General features: G+C 41.0%; 1 long non-coding RNA gene across 1 annotated transcript; it reads left to right on the forward strand.

Moving 5' to 3' along the window:
- The first annotated feature begins 1,324 nt into the window (after positions 1 to 1,324).
- Positions 1,325 to 3,641, forward strand: LOC148294724 (uncharacterized). The gene is made up of 3 exons (XR_015835415.1): positions 1,325 to 1,973; positions 2,535 to 2,598; positions 3,368 to 3,641. It is a non-coding gene; the product is annotated as an uncharacterized LOC148294724 (long non-coding RNA).
- The last annotated feature ends 13,595 nt before the right edge of the window (positions 3,642 to 17,236 follow it).

Below are 17,236 nucleotides of genomic sequence, written 5' to 3' on the forward strand. Positions count from 1 at the left end.
CAATTTCTCACACCAATTGATTTCGGATCGAGCCCAAAACTTGGGCAACGTCATAATATGGTGGGAGGAGTCATTTGGTGAGTTTTGAGTGAAATCCAATTGCTAGAAGTATGGAATTCACCGACCACTCCAATTAGGAACGAACTGCCGTTGAACTTGAATTGTTCAATTTCTCACACCTATTGATTTCGGATCGAGCCCCAGTCTTGGGCAACATCATAATATGGTGGGAGGAGTCATTTGGTGAGTTTTGAGTGAAATCCAATCGCTAGAAGTATGGAATACGCCAACCACTCCCATTAGGAACGAACTGCCGTCGAACTTGAATTGTCCAATTTCTCACACCTATTGATTTCCGATCGAACCCAAAACTGGGGCAACATGATAATATGGTGGGAGGAGTCATTTGGTGAGTTTTGAGTGAAATCCAATCGCTAGAAGTATGGAATACACCAACCACTCCAATTAGGAACGAACTGCCGTTGAACTTGAATTGTCCAATTTCTCACACCAATTGATTTCGGTTCGAGCCCAAAACTTGGGCAACATCGTAATATGGTGGGAGGAGTCATTTGGTTAGTTTTGAGTGAAATCCAATCGCTAGAAGTATGGAATACACCAACCACTCCAATTAGGAACGAACTGCCGTTGAACTTGAATTGTCCAATTTCTCACACCTATTGATTTCAGATCGAGCCCAAAACTTGGGCAACATCATAATATGGTGGGAGGAATCATTTTGTGAGTTTTGAGTGAAATCCAATCGCTAGAAGTATGGAATACACCAACCACTCCAATTAGGAACGAACTGTCGTTGAACTTGAATTGTTCAATTTCTCACACCTATTGATTTCGGATCGAGCCCCAGTCTTGGGCAACATCATAATATGGTGGGAGGAGTCGTTTGGTGAGTTTTGAGTGAAATCCATTCGCTAGAAGTATGGAATACACCAACCACTCCAATCAGGAACGAACTGCCTTTGAACTTGAATTGTAACAACTCGATCCTTAATTAATTTTCAATTATTATTTTATTCTAGAAAAAGACTATTTTGCCCCTGGAATATTTTAACGGGTATGAAAGTTGACTTTTTGACCGGGAAGGAATTTGAAAATTTTGATTGGATCGTTATGCAGAGCACGTCGAAACGAGTTCTTAGACACGTAGTGAGCTCGAAGCGGAGTTGTAACGAAAAAGTTGCGATGAAGGAATTTGTCCGGTGGCAAACTTGTAAACAGTTCAAAGATTGTTTTTAGAAAACCAGAAAAAAAATCTCTTTTTACTCTCCCGACACGTCTGTTATTGTTGAGCCCCCAAATCTGATAAGCCCAACAAATTCCCTAAATATTCTCTATTCTGCACAAGTCCCATAAACCCATCATAATCCCAAAACCGACAGAACCTCCTCAAGACTTACTGATCTGTTCACGGGTCCAAAGCATCAACTTCCTGAGCTCGAAACGAAATAGTTCCTTCTTCAAACTTGTTCGTCTGCCTCATGAGTCGAACATATCCGAAAATTAGCCCAGTCGGAGAAATATAAACACCTCAAACCCCAGTTGGAGTATGAACAGCTCATCTCTGTCTGATACTCTGTGTTAAGCACGGATTTCTCTTTGCATGCGGGTTTCTGTTGCGATTCTTACCTCTATTCCTTCATAACAATTGTTTCTGAGATCGACATCTACAACATATCCAAATTCCAAGGCAAACGGAGATTTCTATCTACTGTAAATCGTGTTCAAGTTGAGACTAGTCTTCACTTTCATTCTGTTTGCTGGTTTCACTCTAGTGTGCCCTTATTCACTCTTGCATGTGGCCTTCCTCTGATCTAGTGGCTTCGTTCCTTTCATCAAAGTTGTTCGTCTTTGTCTTGGCTATAATCTGTCAAAATTGGAGCTTCATCCAAGAATTGTAGTCATCTCAAGGCTGGTTGAAGTGTTGCCTACTTATTTTGTTCTGCTGTATTGAGGTAGGCTCGAATTCTTTCTTGTGTGTTAATTTCTATTGATCAGTCGACAACACTTTCTTCATACAGGTTGTTCCTTAGTTATAGAAATATGACATATCCAAAATTCACAGCAATTTAAGTTCTATAACCATCTGAAACCTTGTTCAAAGTTAGTAAGTCCTCTAGTCTGCTGTTTAAATGCTACAGCACCTTACTCACTCTTGGATGTCGATTTCCTTTGTTCAGATGACCAAGGTTTCTTCTTGAAAGTTGTTCAGTTTCCTGTTTTCTACAACATATCCAACATTAGTGGTTATTCAATAAGTTTAGACCTCTCGGACAGAGTATAACTGAAACAAACTCCTCTCTCGTTATCAAGTGTTGTTTGGGAGTTTTACTCCTAGGGGGAATTCTTTGTGCATTGCAGAAAGATTCAAGGATTATGGTACACCGGTTCAGCGTACTCGATAAGAATGGTCTTAAACTAGTACACGCACTTTTAGAAGCCGGGGGTCAGGGCTTTAAATTAAATTATTGTGTTGAGCAATTTTATTGATTTAATATTTATGATGGCTTAAATAGGTACTCGGGTACCAGCTGATTCAAAGGAGGGACCCTCAAAGGGTCAGAGCAACTCGGACGCACAGTGAGTGGACTTTTGTTTTATAAATGGATTTTATGTTATTAAAGTTTCAATATTTGATCTTGAAGGATTTATTTATGGCTATTACTTTCCGAGCAGGAATAATGAAATTATATATATGTTCTCGATTATATGTTATTATATTTAAATGCAAATGGCTTGGAAAGTAAGAAATGAGGTTTTAATCATATTGAATGATTGGTTGAGGAATAAAATGGTAATTTCCAGGAAGGGCATGTATTTTGTTTTTAAACCACCATAGGTACCCAAAAATGTTGCCTTCAGATAAATTGTTGCTTTCGATTATAATGATGTCCAAGGACATCCCAGTTGCCTTCAGATGAGTCAGCGTGCGTTTGACAATTGCCCACAAGTTCGGGGACGCTCAAACTTTGTGGTGCTAGGAATGCGGCTCGGGTGGACCAAGTGTCCTCTGAGTCTTGCAAGGAATGCGGCTCGAGTAACTTTATGCTACCGAGACCTGCTAGGAGGAATTGACGGAAATTATGGAATTGACGGATTTATGATGGGTACACCTAGGTGGAAGGAAATTGTTTCCCTTTATTAATCTCAGATATTTTGTTAATGTTTCACTGAATATATGCTCAGCTATATGTATGAGGATTTGCATGCCTGAATTTTCATACGGATATTGAACATGGATATGATTAAATTTTCTAAATGTTTTAACAGAGGGGTTAGTATGTTGATACCTTATGTTCTAAAACTTTATTTTTGTCCACTCACGTTTTTCAATGTTTTGCGCCCCCAGGCAGTAGTCGTGTACGGGGACATCACCACAGGGCCGTCACTTTCCTCCATCCATCTCCTCCGCTACGTAGGAGTTCTTTTTGTATTTATACTGTTATCTTAAATTCTGAATTAGTTGCTCTGAAGATTTGCCCAAAGATCTTCTGTATGGCCTCAGGCCGGTTAGTTGGTTAAGTTGTTTGGATGTACGTTGAAAGCATGCTGGCGGTTGTGATGTTTTCTTTTTTATATGTATGCTTTCCAACAGGTGAAAATTTGGGAAAAGATTCAGTTTACAGAGGAGACTCTGCCGAATTTTCGGCGGATGTCAAACCTAAAAAGAATTTGGATTTTAGTAAGAAGGGCAAATTAGTCATTTGTGCCTGACACCCGCCAGGTGTCGGACACACACAGGGTTCGACTCGGATTCCAAAGTGGAATTTGGGTCGGGTCTTGTCATGAATTGTCCAATTTCTTACACCAATTGATTTCGGATCGAGTCCAAAACTTGGGCAACATCATAATATGGTGGGAGGAGTCATTTGGTGTGTTTTGAGCCGATCGCTAGAACTATGAATTACCCCTACCACTCAACTTTGGAACGAACTGCCGTTGAACTTGAATTGTCCAATTTCTCACACCTATTGATTTCGGAACGAGCCCAAAACTTGGGCAACATCATAATATGGTGGGAGGAGTCATTTGGTGTGTTTTGTGTTGAATCCAATCGCCAGAACTATGAGTTACCCCAACCACTCCAATTTGGAACGAACTGGCTTTAAACTTGAATTGTCCAATTTCTTACACCTATTGATTTCGGATCGAGCCCAAAACTTGGCAACCACTTAATATCGTATTAGGAGTCATTTGGTATGTTTTGTGTGAAATCCAATCGCTAGAACTATGAATTACCCCAACCACTCCAATTTGGAACGAACTGCCTTTGAACTTGAATTGTCCAATTTCTTACACCTATTCATTTCGGATCGAGCCCAAAGCTTGGGCAACATCATAATATGGTGGGAGGAGTCATTTGGTAAGTTTTGAGTGAAATCAAATCGCCAGAACTATGAATTACAACAACCACTCCAATTAGGAACGAACTGCCGTTGAACTTGAATTGTCCGATTTCTCACACCTATTGATTTCGGATCGAACCCAAAACTTAGGCAACATCATAATATGGTAGAAGTAGTCATTTGATGAGTTTTGAGTGAAATCCAATCGCTAGAAGTATGGAATACTTCAACCACTCCAATTAGGAACGAACTGCCGTTGAACTTGAATTGTCTAATTTCTTACACCTATTGATTTCGGATCGAGCCCAAAACTTGGGCAACATCATAATATGGTGGGAGGAGTCATTTGGTGTGTTTTGAACGAAATCCATTTGCTAGAACTATGAATTACCCCAACCACTCAAATTTGGAACGAATTGCCTTTGAACTTGAATTGTCCAATTTCAAACACCTATTGATTTCGGATCGAGCCCAAAACTTGGGCAACGTCATAATATGGTGGGAGGAGTCATTTGGTGAGTTTTGAGTGAAATCGAATCGCTAGAAGTATGGAATACACCAACCACTCCAATTAGGAACGAACTGCCGTTCAACTTGAATTGTCCAATTTCACACAACTATTGATTTCGGATCGAGCCCAAAACTTGGGCAACATCATAATATGTTGGGAGGAGTCATTTGGTGTGTTTTAAATGAAATCCATTCGCTAGAACTATGAATTACCCCAACCACTCAAATATGGAACGAACTGCCTTTGAATTTGAATTGTCCAATTTCTTACAGCTATTGATTTCGGATCGAGCCCAAAACTTGGGCTACATCATAATATGGTGGGAGGAGTCGTTTGGTGAGTTTTGGGTGAAATCCAACCGCTAGAAGTATGGAATACAGCAACCACTCCAATTAGGAACTGCCGTTGAACTAGAATTGTCTAATTTCTCAAACCTATTGATTTCGGATCGAGCCCAAAAATTGGGCAACATCGTAATATGGTGGGAGGAGTCATTTGGTGTGTTTTGAGTGAAATCCGATCGCTAGAACTATGAATTACCCCAACCACTCCAATTCGGAACGAACTGCCGTTGAACCAGAATTGTGCAATTTCTCACACCTATTGTTTTCCGATCAAGCCCAAAACTTGGGCAACATCATAATATGGTGGGAGGAGTCATTTGGTGTGCTTTGAATTAAATCCATTCGCTAGAACTATGAATTACCCCAACCACTGAAATTTGGAACGAACTGCCTTTCAACTTGAATTGTCCAATTCTTTCACCTATTCATTTCGGATCGAGCCCAAAACTTGGGCAACATCATAATATGGTGGGAGGAGTCATTTGGTGAGTTTTGAGAGAAATCCAATCGCTAGAAGTTTGGAATACATCAACCACTCCAAATAGGAACGAACTGCCGTTGAACTTGAATTGTCCAATTTCTCACACCGATTGATTTCGGATCGAGCCCAAAACTTGGGCAACATCATAATATGGTGGGAGGAGTCATTTGGTGTGTTTTGAGTTAAATCCATTCGTTAGAACTATGAATTACCCCAACCACTCAAATTTGGAACGAACTGCCTTTGAACTTGAATTGTCCAATTTCTTACACCTATTGATTTCGAATCGAGCTCAAAACTGGGGCAACATCATAATATGGTGGGAGGAGTCATTTGGTATGTTTTGAGTGAAATCCAATCGCTAGAACTATGAATTACCCCAACCACTCCAATTTGGGACGAACTGCCTTTGAACTTGAATTGTCCAATTTCTTACAGCGATTGATTTCAGATCGAGCCCAAAACTTGGGCAACAACATAATATGGTGGGAGGAGTCATTCAGTGAGGTTTCAGTGAAATCCAATAGATAGAAGTATGGAATACACCAACCACTCCAATTAGGAACGAACTGCCGTTGAACTTGAATTGTCCAATTTCTCACACCTTTTGATTTCGGATCGAGCCCAAAAGTTGGGCAACATCATAATATGGTCGGAGTAGTCATTTGATGAGTTTTGAGTGAAATCCAATCGCTAGAAATATGGAATATACCAACCACTCCAATTAGGAACGAACTGCCGTGGAACTTGAATTGACCAATTTTTTACACCTATTGATTTCGGATCGAGCCCAAAACATGGGCAACATCATAATATGGTGGGAGGAGTCATTTGGTGTGTTTTGAGTCAAATCCATTCGTTAGAACTATGAATTACCCCAACCACTCAAATTTGGATCGAACTGCCTTTGAACTTGAATTGTCCAATTTCTTACACCCATTGATTTCGAATCGAGCTCAAAACTTGGGCAACATCATAATATGGTGGGAGGAGTCATTTGGTGTGTTTTGAGTGAAATCCAATCGCTAGAACTATGAATTACCCCAACAACTCCAATTTGGGACGAACTGCCTTTGAACTTGAATTGTCCAATTTCTTACAGCGATTGATTTCAGATCGAGCCCAAAACTTGGGCAACAAAATAATATGGTGGGAGGAGTCATTCAGTGAGGTTTCAGTGAAATCCAATAGATAGAAGTATGGAATACACCAACCACTCCAATTAGGAACGAACTGCCGTTGAACTTGAATTCTCCAATTTCTTACACCTTTTGATTTCGAATCGAGCCCAAAACTTGGGCAACATCATAATATGGTCGGAGTAGTCATTTGATGAGTTTTGAGTGAAATCCAATCGCTAGAAGTATGGAATATACCAACCACTCCAATTAGGAACGAACTGCCGTGGAACTTGAATTGTCCAATTTCTTACACCTATTGATTTCGGATCAAGCCCAAAACTTGGGCAACATCATAATATGGTGGGAGGAGTCATTTGGTGAGTTTTGAGTGAAATCCAATCGCTAGAAGTGTGGAATACACCAACCACTCCAATTAGGAACGAACTGCCGTTGAACTTGAATTGTCCAATTCCTCCCACCTATTGATTTCGGATCGAGCCGAAAACTTGGGCAACATCATAATACGGTGGGAGGAGTCATTTGGTGTGTTTTGAATTAAATCCATTCGCTAGAACTAAGAATTACCCCAACCACTGAAATTTGGAACGAACTGCCGTTGAACTTGAATTGTCCAATTTCTTATATCTATTGATTTCGGATCGAGCCCAAAAGTTGGGGAACATCATAATATGGTGGGAGGAGTCATTTGGGGAGTTTTGAGTGAAATCCAATCGCTAGAAGTATGGAATACACCAATCACTCCAATTAGGAACGAACTACCGTTGAACTTGAATTGTCCAATTTCATACACCTATTGATTTTGGATCGAGCCCAAAAGATGGGCAACATCATAATATGGTGGGAGTAGTCATTTGGTGAGTTTTGAGTGAAATCCAATCGCCAGAACGAAGAATTACCCCAACGACTCCAATTTGGAACGAATTGCCTTCGAACTTGAATTGTCCAATTTCTCACACCTATTGATTTCGGATCGAGCCCAAAACATGGGCAACATCATAATATGGTGGGAGGAGTCATTTGGTGAGTTTTGAGTGAAATCCAATCGCTAGAAGTATGGAATACACCAACCACTCCAATTAAGAACGAACTGCCGTTGAACTTGAATTGTCCAATTTCTCACACCTATTGATTTCGGATCGAGCCCAACACTTGGGGAACATCATAATATGGTGGGAGGAGTCATTTGGTGACTTTTGAGTGAAATCCAATCGCTAGAAGTATGGAATACACCAACCACTCCAATTAGGAACGAACTGCCGTTGAACTTGAATTGTCCAATTTCTTACACCTATTGATTTCGGATCGAGCCCAAAAGATGGGCAACAACATAATATGGTGGGAGGAGTCATTTGGTGAGTTTTGAGTGAAATCCAATCGCTAGAAGTACGGAATACACCAACCACTAAAATTAGGAACGAACTGCCGTTGAACTAGAATTGTCCAATTTCTCACACCTATTGATTTCGGATCGAGCCCAAAACTTGGGAAACATCATAATATGGTGGGAGGAGTCATTTGGTGAGTTTTGAGTGAAATCTAATCACTTGAAGTATGGAATACACCAACCACTCCAATTAGGAACGAACTGCCGTTGAACTTGAATTGTCCAATTTCTCACACCTATTGATTTCGGATCGTGGCCAAAATATGGGCAACATCATAATATGGTGAGAGGAGTGATTTGGTATGTTTTGAGTGAAATCCAAACGCCAGAACGAAGAATTACCCTAACCACTCCAATCAGGAACGAACTGCCTTTGAACTTGAATTGTCCAATTTCTTAAACCTATTTATTTCGGACTGAGCCCAAAACTTGGGCAACCTCATAATATGGTGGGAGGAGTCATTTGGTGAGTTTTGAGTGAAATCCAATCGCTAGAAGTATGGAATACACCAACCACTCCAATTAGGAACGAACTGCCGTTGAACTTGAATTGTCCAATTTCTCACACCTATGGATTTGGGATCGAGCCCAAAACTTGGGCAACATCATAATATGGTGGGAGGAGTCATTTGGTCAGTTTTGAGTGAAATCCAATCACTAGAAGTATGGAATTACACCAACCACTCCAATTTGGAACAAACTGCCGTTGAACTTGAATTGTCCAATTTCTCACACCTATTGATTTAGGATCGAGCCCAAAACTTGGGGAACATCATAATATGGTGGGAGGAGTCATTCGGTGAGTTTTGAGTGAAATCCAATCGCTAGAAGTACGGAATACACCAACCACTCCAATCAGGAACGAACTGCCGTTGAACTTGAATTGTTCAATTTCTTAAACCTGTTGATTTCGGATTGAGCCCAAAACTTGGGCAACATCATAATATGGTGGGAGGAGTCATTTGGTGACTTTTGAGTGAAATCCAATCGCTAGAAGTGTTGAATACACCAACCACTCCAATTAGGGACGAACTGCCGTTGAACTTGAATTGTCCAATTTCTTACACCTATAGATTTCGGATCGATCCCAAAACTTGGGCAACATGATAATATTGTGGGAGGAGTCATTTGCTGAGTTTTGAGTGAAATCCAATCGCTAGAAGTATGGAATACACCAACCACTCCAATTAGGAACGAATTGCCGATGAACTTGAATTGTCCAATTTCTCACACCTATTGATTTCGGATCGAGCCCAAAACATGGGGAACATCATAATATGGTGGGAGGAGTCATTTGGTCAGTTTTGAGTGAAATCCAATCTCCAGAACTATGGAATACACCAAACACTCCAATTTGGAACGAACTGCCGTTGAACTTGAATTGTCCAATTTCTTACACCTATTGATTTCGGATCGAGCCCAAAACTTAGGCAACCTCATAATATGGTGCGAGGAGTCATTTGGTGAGTTTTGAGTGAAATCTAATCACTAGAAGTTTGGAATACACCAACCACTCCAGTTAGGAACGAACTGCCGATGAACTTGAATTGTCCAATTTCTCACACCTGTTGATTTGGGATCGAGCCCAAAACTTGGGCAACATCATAATATGGTGGGAGGAGTCATTTGGTGAGTTTTGAGTGAAATCCAGTCGCTAGAAGTATCGAATACACCAACCACTCCAATTATGAACGAACTTCCGTTGAACTTGAATTGTCGAATTTCACCCACCTATTGATTTCAGATCGGGCCCCAAACTTGGGCAACATAATAATATGGTGGGAGGAGTCATTTGGGGTGTTTTGAGTGAAATCCAATCGCCTTTGAACTTGAATTGTCCAATTTCTTACACCTATTTGAGTGAAATCCAACCGCTAGAAGTATGGAATACAAAAACCACGCCAGTTATGAACGTACTGTCGTTGAACTTGAATTGTCCAATATCTCACACATATAGATTTCGGATCGTGCCCAAAACTTGGGCAACATCATAATATGGTGGGTGGAGTCATTTGGTGAGTTTTGAGTCAAAATCCATTCGCTAGAAGTATGGAATACACCAACCACTCCAATTTGGAATGAATTGCCGTTGAACTTGAATTGTCCAATTTCTCACACCTATTGATTTAGGATCGAGCCCCAAACTTGGGCAACACCATAATATGGTGGGAGGAGTCATTTGGTGACTTTTGAGTGAAATCCAATCGCTTGAAGTATGGAATACACCAACTACTCCGATTAGGAACGAACTGTCGTTGAACTTGAATTGTCCAATTTCTCACACCGATTGATTTCGGATCGAGCCCAAAACTTCGGTAACATCATAATATGAAGGGAGGAGTCATTTGGTATGTTTTGAGTGAAACCCAATCGCCAGAACTATGAATTACCCCAACCACTCCAATTTCGAACGAATTTCCTTTGAACTTGAATTGTCCAATTACTCACACCTATTGATTTCGGTTCGAGCCCAAAACTTGGGCAACATGATAATATGGTGGGAGGAGTCATTTGGTGAGTTTTGGGTGAAATCCAATCGCTAGAAGTATGGAATACACCAACCACTTCAATTAGGAACGAACTGCCGTTGAACTTGAATTGTCCAATTTCTCACACCAAAACTTGGAGAACATCGTAATATGGTGGGAGGAGTCATTTAGTGAGTTTTGAGTGAAATCCAATCTCTAGAAGTATGGAATACACCAACCACTCGAATTAGGAACGAACTGCCGTTGAACTTGAATTGTCCAATTTGGAATACCGATTCATTTCGGATCGAGCCCAGAACTTGGGCAACATAATAATATGGTGGGAGGAGTCATTTGGTGTGTTTTGATTGAAATCCAATTGCTAGAACTATGAATTACCCAAACCACTCCAATTTGGAACGAACTGCGTTTGAACTTGAATTGTCCAATGTCTCGCACATATTGATTTCGGATCGAGCCCAAAACTTGGGCAACATCATAATATTGTGGGAGGAGTCATTTGGTGAGTTTTGAGTGAAATCCAATCGCTAGAAGTATGGAGTACACCAACCACTCCAATTAGGAACGAACTGCCGTTGAACTTGAATTGTCCAATTTCTCACCCCTATTGATTTCGGATTGAGCCCAAAACTTAAGCAACATCATAATATGGTGGGAGGAGTCAATCGGTGAGTTTTGAGTGAAATCCAATCGCTAGAAATGTGGAATACACCGACCACTCCAATTAGGAACGTACTGCCTTTGAACTTCAATTGTCCAATTTCTCGCACCTATTCATTTCGGATCGAGCCCAAAACTTGGGCAACGTCATAATATGGTGGGAGGAGTCATTTGGTGAGTTTTGAGTGAAATCCAATCGCTAGAAGTATGGAATACATCAACCACTCCAATTAGGAACGAACTGCGTTTTAACTTGAATTGTACAATTTCTCGCACCTATTGATTTCGGATCGAGACCAAAACTTGGGCAACATCATAATATGGTGGGAGGAGTCATTTGGTGAGTTTTGAGTGAAAGACAATCCAAAGAACTATGAATTACCCCAACCACTCCAGTTTGGAACGAACTTCCTTTGAACTTGAATTGTCCAATTTCTCACACCTATTGATTTCGGAACGAGCCCAAAAATTGGGCAACATCATCATATGGTGGGAGGAGTCATTTGGTGTGTTTTGAGTGAAATCCAATCCAAAGAACTATAAATTGCCCCAACCACTCCAATTTGGAACGAACTTCCTTTGAACTTGAATTGTCCAATTTCTCACACCTATTGATTTCGGATCGAGCCCAAAACTTGGGCAACATCATAATATCGTGGGAGGAGTCATTTGGTGAGTTTTGAGTGAAATCCAATCGCTAGAAGTATCGAATACACCAACCACTCCAATTAGGAACGAACTGCCGTTGAACTTGAATTGTCCAATTTCTCACACCTATTGATTTCGGATCGAGCCCAAAACTTGGGCAACATCATAATATCGTGGGAGGAGTCATTTGGTGAGTTTTGAGTGAAATCCAATCGCTAGAAGTATCGAATACACCAACCACTCCAATTAGGAACGAACTGCCGTTGAACTTGAATTGTCGAATTTCACCCACCTAATGATTTCAGATCGGGCCCCAAACTTGGGCAACATAATAGTATGGTGGGAGGAGTCATTTGGGGTGTTTTGAGTGAAATCCAATCGCCAGAACTATGAATTACCCCAACCATTCCAATTTGGAACGAACTTCCTTTGAACTTGAATTGTCCAATTTCTTACACCTATTGATTTCGGATCGGGCCGAAAACTTGGGCAACATCATAATATGGTGGGACGAGTCATTTGGTGAGTTTTGGGTGAAATCCAATCGCTAGAAGTATGGAATACACCAACCACTCCAATTAGGAACGAACTGCCGTTGAACTTGAATTGTCCAATTTGGAACACCTATTGATTTCAGATTGAGCCCAAAACTTGGGCAACATCATAATATGGTGGGAGGAGTCATTTGGTGAGTTTTGAGTGAAATCCAATCGCTAGAAGTATGGAATACACCAACCACTCCAATTAGGAACGAACTGCTTTTGAACTTGGATTGTCCAATTTCTCACACCTATTGATTCCGGATGGAACCCCAAACTTGTACAACATCATAATATGGTGGGAGGAGTCATTTGGTGAGTTTTAAGTGAAATCCATTCGCTAGAAGTACGGAATACACCAACCACTCCAATTAGGAACGAACTGCTGTTGAACTTGAATTGTCCAATTTCTCACACCTATTGATTTCGTATCGAGCCCAAAACTTGGGCAACAACACAATACGGTGGGAGGAGTCATTTGGAGAGTTTTGAGTGAAATCCAGTTGCTATAAGTGTGGAATACACCAACCACTCCAATTAGGAACGAACTGCCGTTGAACTTGAACAGTCCAATTTCTAACACCTACTGAGTTCGGATCGAGCCCAAAACTTGGGCAACATCATAATATGTGGGGAGGAGTCATTTGGTGCGTTTTGAGTGAAATCCAATCACCAGAAGTATGGAATACACCAACCACTCCAATTAGGAACGAACTGCCGTTGAACTTGAATTGTCCAATTTGGAACACCTATTAATTTCGGATCGAGCCCAAAACTTGGGCAACATCATAATATGGTGGGAGGAGTCATTTGGTGCGTTTTGAGTGAAATCCAATCGCTAGAAGTATGGAATACACCAACCACTCCAATTAGGAACGAACTGTCGTTGAACTTGAATTGTCCAATTTCGAACACCCATTGATTTCGGATCGAACCCCAAACTTGTGCGACATCATAATATGGTGGGAGGAGTCATTTGGTGAGTTTTGAGTGAAATCCAATCGCTAGAAGTATGGAATACACCAACCACTCCAATTAGGAACGAACTGCCGTTGAACTTGAATTGTCCAATTTCTCACACCTATTGATTTCGAATCAAACCCCAAACTTGAGCAACATCATAATACGGTGGGAGGAGTCATTTGGTGAGTTTTGAATGAAATCCAATTGCTATAAGTGTGGAATACACTAACCACTCCATTTAGGAACGAACTGCTGTTGAACTTGGATTGTCCAATTTCTCACACCTATTGATTCCGGATGGAACCCCAAACTTGTGCAACATCATAATATGGTGGGAGGAGTCATTTGGTGAGTTTTGAGTGAAATCCAATCGCTAAAAGTATGGAATACACCAACCACTCCAAGTAGGAACGAACTGCCGTTGAACTTAAATTGTCCAATTTCTCACACCAATTGATTTCGGATTGAGGCCAAAATTTGGGCAACATCATAATATGATGGGAGGAGTCATTTGGTGAGTTTTGAGTGAAATCCAATCACCAGAAGTATGGAATACACCAACCACTCCAATTAGGAACGAACTGCCGTTGAACTTGAATTGTCCAATTTCGAACACCCATTGATTTCGGATCGAACCCCAAACTTGTGCGACATCATAATATGGTGGGAGGAGTCATTTGGTGAGTTTTGAGTGAAATCCAATCGCTAGAAGTATGGAATACAACAACCACTCCAATTAGGAACGAACTGCCGTTGAACTTGAACAGTCCAATTTCTAACACCTACTGAGTTCGGATCGAGCCCAAAACTTGGGCAACATCATAATATGGTGGGAGGAGTCATTTGGTGCGTTTGGAGTAAAATCCAATCGCTAGAAGTATGGAATACACCAACCACTCCAATTAGGAACGAACTGTCGTTGAACTTGAATTGTCCAATTTCGAACACCCATTGATTTCGGATCAAACCCCAAACTTGTGCGACATCATAATATGGTGGGAGGAGTCATTTGGTGAGTTTTGAGTGAAATCCAATCGCTAGAAGTATGGAATACACCAACCACTCCAATTAGGAAGGAACTGCCGTTGAACTTGAATTGTCCAATTTCTAACACCTATTGAGTTCGGATCGAGCCCAAAACTTGGGCAATATCATAATATGGTGGGAGGAGTCTTTTGGTGAGTTTTGAGTGAAATCCAATCGCTAGAAGTATGCAATACACCAACCACTCCAATTAGGAACGAACTGCCGTTGAACTTGAATTGTCCAATTTGGAACACCTATTGATTTCGGATCGAGCCCAAAACTTGGGCAACATCATAATATGGTGGGAGGAGTCATTTGGTGAGTTTTAAGTGAAATCCAATCGTGGGAAGTATGGAATACACCAACCACTCCAATTAGGAACGAACTGCCGTTGAATTTGAATTGTCCAATTTCTCCAACCTATTGATTTCAGATCGAGCCCAAAACTTGGGGAACATGATAATATGGTGGGAGGAGTCATTTGGTGAGTTTTGAGTGAAATCCAATCGCTAGAACTATGAATTACCCCAACCACTCCAATTAGGAACGAACTGCCGTTGAACTCGAATTGTCGAATTTCTCCCACCTATTGATTTCAGATCGAGCCCCAAAGTTGGGCAACATAATAATATGGTGGGAGGAGTCATTTGGTGAGTTTTGAGTGAAATCCAATCGCTAGAACTATGAATTACCCCAACCACTCCAATTAGGAACGAACTGCCGTTGAACTCGAATTGTCCAATTTCTCACACCTATAGATTTCGGATCGTGCCCAAAACTTGGGCAACATCATAATATGGTGGGAGGAGTCATTTGGTGGGTTTTGAGTGAAATCCAATCGCTAGAAGTATGGAATACACCAACCACTCCAATTAGCAACGAACTGCCGTTGAACTTGAATTGTCCAATTTGGAACACCTATTGATTTCGGATCGAGCACAAAACTTGGGCAACATCATAATATTGTGGGAGGAGCCATTTGGTGAGTTTTGAGTCAAATCCAATTGTTAGAAGTATGGAATACACCAACCACTCCTATTAGGAACGAACTGCCGTTGAACTGGAATTGTCCAATTTCTCACACCTATTGATTTCGGATCGAGCCCAAAACTTGGGGAACATCATAATATGGTGGGAGGAGTCATTTGGTGAGTTTTGAGTGAAATCCAATCGCTAGAAGTATGGAATACACCAACCACTCCAATTAGGAACGAACTGCCGTTGAACTTGAATTGTCCAATTTGGAAAACCTATTGATTTCGGATCGAACCCCAAACTTGTGCAACATCATAATACGGTGGGAGGAGTCATTTGGGGAGTTTTGAGTGAAATCCAATCGCTAGAAGTATGGAATACACCAACCACTCCAATTAGGAACGAACTGCTGTTGAACTTCAATTGTCCAATTTCTCACACCTATTGATTTCGGATCGAGCCCACAACTTGGTTAACATCATAATATGGTGGGAGGAGTCATTTGGTGAGTTTTGAGTGAAATCCAATCGCTAGAAGTATGGAATACACCAACCACTCCAATTAGGAACGAACTGCCGTTGAACTTGAATTGTCCAATTTGGAACACCTATTGAATTCGGATTGAGCCCAGAACTTGGGCAACATCATAATATGGTGGGAGGAGTCATTTGGTGAGTTTTGAGTGATATCCAATTGTTAGAAGTATGGAATACACCAACCACTCCTATTAGGAACGAACTGCCGTTGAACTGGAATTGTCCAATTTCTCACACCTATTGATTTCGGATCGAGCCCAAAACTTGGGGAACATCATAATATGGTGGGAGGAGTCATTTGGTGAGTTTTGAGTGAAATCCAATCGCTAGAAGTATGGAATACACCAACCACTCCAATTAGGAACGAACTGCCGTTGAACTTGAATTGTCCAATTTCTCACAATTATTGATTTCGGGTCGAGCCCAAAACTTGGGCAACATCATAATATGTTGGGTGGAGTCGTTTGGGGAGTTTTGAGTGAAATTCAATCGCTAGAAGTATGGAATACACCAACCACTCCAATTAGGAACGAACTGCCGTTGAACTTGAATTGTCCAATTTGGAACACCTATTGATTTCGGATCGAGCCCAAAACTTGGGCAACATCATAATATGGTGGGAGGAGTCATTTAGTGAGTTTTGAGTGATATCCAATCGCTAGAAGTATGGAATACACCAACCACTCCAATTAGGAACGAACTGTCGTTGAACTTGAATTGTCCAATTTCTCACACCTATTGATTTCGGATCGAGCCCAAAACTTGGGCAACATCATAATATTGTGGGAGGAGCCATTTGGTGAGTTTTGAGTCAAATCCAATCGCTAGAAGTACGGAATACACGAACCACTCCAATTAGGAATGAGTTGCCGTTGAACTTGAATTGTCCAATTTCTCACACCTATTGATTTAGGATCGAGCCCGAAACTTTTGACAAGATCATAATATGGTGGGAGGAGTCATTTGGGGAGTTTTGAGTGAAATCCAATCGCTAGAAGTATGGAATACACCAACCACTCCAATTAGGACCGAACTGCCGTTGAACTTGAATTGTCCAATTTGGAACACCTATTGATTTCGGATCGAGCCCAAAACTCGGGCAACACCATAATATGGTGGGAGGAGTCATTTGGTGAGTTTTCAGTGAAATCCAATCGCTAGAAGTATGGAATAC

Source organism: Prunus avium, chromosome 4 (assembly GCF_965620075.1).
Source record: "Prunus avium chromosome 4, drPruAviu1.hap1.1, whole genome shotgun sequence".
NCBI classification, from domain to species: domain Eukaryota; kingdom Viridiplantae; phylum Streptophyta; class Magnoliopsida; order Rosales; family Rosaceae; genus Prunus; species Prunus avium.